The following is a 7,299-nucleotide window of genomic DNA, read 5'->3' on the forward strand; positions in this document are numbered from 1 at the left end:
TCAGTATTAACGTATCGTCTGCTGTTGGTATTTTTCTTTCCCACTCCGCTGGATATTGCGACTGTGCTTGAGAACGAAACATATTTAATAAAATGAAACTCTTGGGGGCCCGGGAACATTCATCGTCGGTGTGTTTCTGCCCAGACATTACTGTTTCCATTGAGAATCAACATTCCAACAAGAATGAATATGGCCTGTAGGGTCCCTGGACCTCATCTTATTTTTCATCATATTTTTCAACAATAACGCCAAAATACGTTCCTGAAGATTATTTACAGGACTAGGGAACAACCATTTGGCAAGTTTGAATCAATATGTAATACTGGCGACAGAGGTATCGCAAAGTGGGGAGAGGGCAGGTGTGGGCATTTTTAGTCCACGCATTAACTGGTCTGTCTTGCTGTGTTTACCACATTTCCCTCCATTTTTTCAAGCTAAATTCCTTGTGGCAGTACTGCCCTAAAACAAGGACTTCCGCAGCACTTTAATAAAATTATAATACCTACTCTCCTCAGCCTGCTCCGCTTTGTCATAATGCGAAAATTCACCGTGATTCGCACTTTCGACTTTATTGTGCCCTCCTATATTGGGATATCTGTCTTATTTGGGTTCCCTGGCACAAAAATGTACTCATTCATGAAGAGGCTCAGTCGTTGGCGCTATCGTTCTTCAAGGTTCCGTAGATATCAACGCCCAACGATAACGCAAGAAGGGGTCACCACTAATTGTAAAGATTATGCCCAATTAAAACATAATTGGAATCACTGTTTTAGTGAATCTCATCACTGCGACGATGCATTAACCTGCTTCATATGTAAGGTTGCCCAGTTGAACATTTAAATGCACAGGTCTGATCCCGCCTGGTCTACCCTATGTGCTGTTTTCGGTGAACGTGACACACAAGAAAACTTTGCAATACATTCCTGTGGTTTTTCAATGATGAGATAACGTCACCTTAACAGACCATTACAACGGAATGGAATTCCTATTTCCATGCCCGTTATATTTTCGCTTGGGGCAACATCACTAGGATGTTGTCCTAGAGGGGTGCATGGGGCCATTCATGCATACGTGTCCGAGACCAGGCGTTTTCCCTGTTACGTCTGATGATTGCGTGCACCTTTTCTTAATTTCAAACTCGACTTAGTTTAACCATTTCTCTCTTGAAGCCACGTACCGTTTCTGGATGTAAATGGATAGTTATCTACTTTTCAGTTGTTGTAAGCGGACGCATAAGACACCTTCATGCCCGATTCCTGGCCAATCCCCCGCGTGTGTATGGCCATGAGATCAGGAACAACGATAACAACGACCGCCGAGCGTCCCAGGCTGGTGCATTGACTTTAGCAAATTAAAAGTCTGGAGAAAATCCATGGGAGCGCCTCTCGTTTATTTACAACCAACAACTCCACAGTTTGGGCAACACCTGCGTGACGGAACATTGACGCGATACCAGTAACGCCGCGCCTGCGTAGCGCACGTACGCGCCGCGATGATCCCTAGTTATCGGCAAGTGCTGCCCGGCCCTTAATGCTTCGCATTAGGAACCCCACGATATCGATGCCTATGACGATGCCTACTACTAGCACAGGGCATAGTGACAATAGGGTATATAAATAAATATTTTAAGACTTGTACAAATTCGCGACGATGTGTCTTTCAGTGTTCGCTTAGAAAGAAATTTTGAAGCTTCGCTATGCCTCAAGCCTTGCGAGGCTCATTGCAAGCTCCCCTAGTTATTCTTATTTACCCACGTTTTTTTTGCACTTACAAGACAAATGTTTTGCAGGTGAAAATAGTTAGTTTAGGATAACCTAATGTTTCCTAGTTGTTTATCTGTGAAGTATTTGTGAACGTACTTGTCCTTGATGAACAAGGGTAGTTGTTTATCTGTGAAGTACTTGTGAACCTACTTCTCAGTGATGATCAAGGGGAGGTCCCTCAGTGAGTTCATTGTTGACTTTATTTCTAATATAATGTGTCGATCTTTACTACGGAATGGGGTCCTCAGCACAAGTGAGTGATCCCGCATATAAAATTGTAATACAAATAATACTCTAAGGTAGTGATAACAGGGAATAGCACCGCGCGTACAAAAACATTAAAAATTGAGCAAGGATAAATTTCTGTGTATGGTCTGCTGGGAACAAAAGGTTCTTAATTAAAATGACAATGTTAGCACGAGTTGTCATAAAATTGGAAAAATGGAAGAGTAGCCAGTAAAAGCACGGTGAAAAATTCGTGGGCACACATGGTAACAAAAGCATCTTTTAACTGAAATGGGAATGGGTGCACGTGAGTGCCTTTTTTTATCTCAAAATGAAAGCGGGGCGTATGTAGGCAGTCAACATCCTTGCCGTGTAGCATGCATAGTTTGATGTAGCTGTTCTGAAAATGCGTTCACTAACAGATCCCCTCGATTTCCAATATACACGGGATAGTAACAAAGCCTGCCTCGGAGTATGTCTTTTCCAGACTTCTGCGACGCCGATTGTGCTTAGAATGGAAGAATTGCGTATGCCATAAAAGTAACGTCCCTCCACGGAAAGGTTTTTGGTAATTGGGGGGCAAATTGTACATGCTACCCGTTTAGAAAGTTGTCGTGCGCGATCCATCTTTACATACAGTTCTAGGGTTAGCGCATGGGGGCCGATACTTCTAACTTTTTTGATGAGCACTTCCACGCTTATAAACGCACCTAAATTTGTATATGCTAGATTTTGCATCTTTTGAAGCACACTCAAGATGAAATCGCACGTGAGACACCACTAAAGAGATGGAGATAGGTCGGAACGAGCGCACATTTTGCTGCCCTCAAGATGCGAGATGATAGCTAAGAGACGGAGCAATCAACGCCTGTTATTCCTACACATTACCTGAGAATATCGTTCTTAATTTTCACCAAGAAATGTCGCGTTTTAAAGGCGCAATGGAGACAAATTACATGTTCGTTTAATTCGCAAGATTTCGTGTATTATAGTGTCCAAAGCGCTTGCACGGCAGCAAATGATGCCGTATTCACTGAGAAATTAATCAGCTGAGGTACAATTTTGATTCTTCCGCCAAATTGGGTGTTTTGGGACGCCTACAATGAGGTCATAACGGCGCGCAAACAAATTACCTTCCATTGCGTCATTCGGCACTGCAGCTTTGCACGCAGTCAAAGCTCCCAGATGGAACTAGCATACTCAGCGCTTGCTTTGTTTTTGACCTTATTTAAACCTGGCTTTTGTTTTAAAGAGATCGCTTTGTGAAACATGGGGTATGCTTGATATACAGGGTCACGTAAGGCAACTTCGCTTACTCCAATCAGACAGCGTTGTGTAAGAAAACTCCAAAGCGTCGGACGGATCTGCAACTCAAACAAGTATAGTGCGCCCAATACAAACAGCAGTGCGCATCGGTACTTCTATGTTTACGCATATTTTCGTAACTTTTGTTGTTTACCGCATCATGCCTACTGCTGTAAAATGGATATGCGTTACATTTAGCCGCAAATAGCTCCTTCGGCAAGCTCAGAAGGTCCGCCTAATTTGCGTTTGCTTTTGCCGACCTCCGCCATTCGCAAGGCAGTCTGGTATCATATCATAGGCTCTGGGGGGGGGGGGGGATGATGTAGTGGGTCGCAAGGCCATTCCCTTTTTTCCTAATTATACGGCTTTTTTCAGAGAAGTCAACGATACGAGTGGTCAGTATGATTCTAACGAGGCAATCTTTTTAATGAACCAAACTTGTATTTTGTCTTCATGGCTCCTTTCAGCAAGCAAGACAACGCTCCGCGTATGCAAACCGCAAGGGGGGCCGGGTGGTGGGGCCCTCATGCGTCGCTCATAAACAGCGGCGGAAAGCGAATATTTGGACTACCTTTAAAAACAGTCACACCTTATGTTCCCACATCTGCCAACGACCTCCATCAGTGGCTCTTGAATTTGCATCAACGGCAGTTACCACCCACAAGGAAGAGGCGCAGTTGTATTTTAGGGACGAGTTGCTCTCCCTCCCTCTCGGGGAGTTAGAGGGGAGAGATTTTCCTTCCACTCCCATTTGGCTGGTCACACCTCTGGGTAAAGAGTAAAATTTAAGCGGCAACGGTGTCGTCGTTGTTTCGCGGCCGATTGTTGCTGTTCGAGACGGCCGAAGAGAGCCAGAGCTCCACTATATCATGTGATTTCATGCTGGGTGGAATAGGGTTTATGTTTAGCAGCAAGAAGCAGAGTAGCACTTATTAAAAATGAAGTTTAAATTAGAATGAGAAGAAGAAATATGCTTCAATCCTCAGGGCAGGTGGATTCTGCCTTTACATTTATGTTGCTTCATTTTATTGTTGCTGAATATATGAATAGTTTGAAATAATGCGGCCAGCAGCTGCCTTCGGAGGACTTGCTGAGGAACGATTTCAGTTGTACAAGGAATCACTATGCTATCAGGTGCCTCCTAATTTAGTATCCCGGGACGGTTTGATAGATGGGAACACACTACTTGAGGTAGCTGTCGGCTATGCGATCTTTTGCTCGCAATTTCCAAGGAATAGTATTTGCTAAAAACACACGTCAATCACATGACCTCGATAAAAATATTACGTATTCGTTTCCTTGTTTCATACTGTTTCCACGTTCTAAAAATTTTTTTTGCACTTTGACCTGAATTCTGACATGTACGTGGGTACGTTTATTGACTGCGTGTAACCTTTGAATTTCCAGAGCTGGTTTAGAGAAACTACGAAATAAAGAACTTGCGTTCATGTAGAATAAATCAACAATGTGCGTGGATGGAAAAAGAGATTGGCAAAACCAGAGTTTATAACTGACTACACACAACATCAGGGGTGCTATTTCCAAAGGTCTGGAATTGAACTAAACGCGAGAGATACAAATTCTGGCACTCCCCAAGTGTTGTGATGGTCATATTTCGAGGTGAAGTTCAAAATATATAATTGCGATTCGTGCTATTTGCAGACTATTGAGGTGTTAGAGGTGGTGCAAGGCAACGCGCTCTTTTTGAGGTTGCAGCTCACGTGGCCTGCATTTTTCGCGCCGTTCTCTCGCTCTCTTGTTTCAGTGGTGGCTACTGGTGAAAAAGAAAGCCAACTACCTTAGTTTCTTCGTTTCCGTTTTATGAATCGGCAGTTGGCTGCACAATTGTGTGTCTGATCATTTCATAAAACGTTTTGTCTCCAATCGCGCACGTAGTAAAAAGTGGCAAATTGACAAAAAAACGAATACGTCCGATAAAAATTTACTTACATTTTTATTATTGTTTATTGAAATACTACTCAAAATAGAAATCTGTATTCTGATCAATTTTTTTCAAATATCTTTTGGGATTACGTTCTCAAAGTCGAAAGCTTTGTTGTTTGTTCCTAACCCTAATGAAGTCCGTACAGTTGGCCATTTTCCCCTTAGATGAATTGCTGGTACGTTTGGGCTATGGTGGAGTCGTGGTGCTTTGTGTCTCTCGCCCGACAGCAACGGGCGATGTTTCCATTGATGTGGCGTGTGCGTTCAATGCTTATGAATCACTTAAAAAATGAGTTGGCAGTTCTAGGTGAAGAAGCCTTCCTGTTACGCTGGTCAGCGCGTTTCATAGCGGTCAGGAATAACATCCTGAGCATCACTATTGTGCCGTACTGACTTTCAACGAGTTTCTGAACTCTTTGTTTGAACCCATGTGAACTTTTTGTGCATTGATTTCAGAGTAGCCTAATTGTTTCACCACCATAGAGAATTGTTGGGCAAAGTGTAGGCTGCCCTGAGTACTTGGAAATGGATTGGATTTTTTTTCTGTTTTTCGGGCACCACTGTTACCACTAGTCACTGCGTGCTGATATGTGGTTTTATAATAAATTCTCTTTTCACAGATGAATTATATTTGGCGGCTTGTGTCTTGCAATATTGTGTTAGCTGCAATTTTTTGTCTGAATTCTGAAAGAATTACGCCAGAAAAGTACTGGTTAACGCTACTCCCTCCCTAGAACCTGGGTTCTGCATGGTTGGGGTGCACCTGTCCTACGCACGTGCCACCAGGTTCAGGTGTCACGCGACACAAACTATTCTGCAACTTTAACTTTAAACATTCAAAGTTTTGTGAATTTTGAAAACGGTGCACATTAGCTCCTCAAAGCCCCACATTGAGGTTCATTCCCCCAGGTTGCAAAGTAAGCAATAGCAACCAGAACTTTTCATGTTAGTCTGCTTCATCTTGTTTTCCTCTTCGCCGCTTTTGTTCGGCCAAACTTCTACAGTCGTCGGTATTTCTTTCTTGAGTCCGCTCCCGTTTCTATTTCGCCTTCTTTCTGCTGCCACTTACCATCCTTCAGGTGTCACGCTGTTACTTGGGGCCCCAACTCAACCCCTAACCACTCTGCATGATCTATTTCCTGCCAGACAAGGACGAAACAGAACTTAACTTCTTGAAATCTGTAGAGATCACGTCCTATGAAAGACACGCGCCATTGCTTGTATACTGTCCTGCCCGTGACGCTTACCTAAGAACGGTGCGACTCGCAACGGGTCAAGCTAGGGTGCAACAATTTATTGCATCTCGAACGTTCAGGGGTTCAATTCAGGCGTTCGAACGTTCAGTTCATTGCATCTCGAGCGCCATTTTGGGTCACTCGCTCGCCCCCACCGCAAGTCACTCTTGCTGACAGCGCCATAATTTCCGCCGCAAAGCGGTTTACTCGCCAAGTTTGAATAATCGTTTCGATTTCGCGTTCCTCGGTCTTGTGGAAAACAAAAACCACTATGCGTCGAGTACTTTCACCCAGTAGTGGCGGCAAGAGACCGTTCAAAGAGGTTCAACACCCTGTACGGTGGCGCTCGCATCCAGACACCCTACCTCCATCGAAATTGTCTGCCGCGCTGATGATAAATGAAACGCACGGTGATGCGCCGCCGCGTTCGAAATAGATTGGCAAGCGCGCAATACCGAAACACTCGCTTCGGGTGCTGACGGATAGACTCATGGCAGAACCTGCGGAACAAATGTCCGACGAACCATATAAAAATGGCGAGGTTAGGAAAACACGGCAGTTGTGATCACTTTGCACGCACACCGGCTGACTGTCGACTGTTGGCGGTCGGTGGGGGAGTTGCTACCAATGCTTTCGTGGAAGCTGGCCGTCGCCTAGAACGGCAGCGCACACTCTTGCTGGTTGGCGGTCTTCGAGTGAAAGCCGCATCAAAGGCGTCGCTAAAGGGGGTCGGCCTCCAGATGACTCCAAAGGCAATGAAAAGTACTTTTTAAGACATGTAGACCAGCTAGAGATTTATTTATTTATTTATTTATTTATTTATTTAA

The sequence above is a fragment of the Haemaphysalis longicornis genome, unplaced genomic scaffold (genome assembly GCF_048455015.1).
Source record: "Haemaphysalis longicornis isolate Haplotype H1 unplaced genomic scaffold, Haemaphysalis longicornis Haplotype H1 scaffold_17, whole genome shotgun sequence".
NCBI classification, from domain to species: domain Eukaryota; kingdom Metazoa; phylum Arthropoda; class Arachnida; order Ixodida; family Ixodidae; genus Haemaphysalis; species Haemaphysalis longicornis.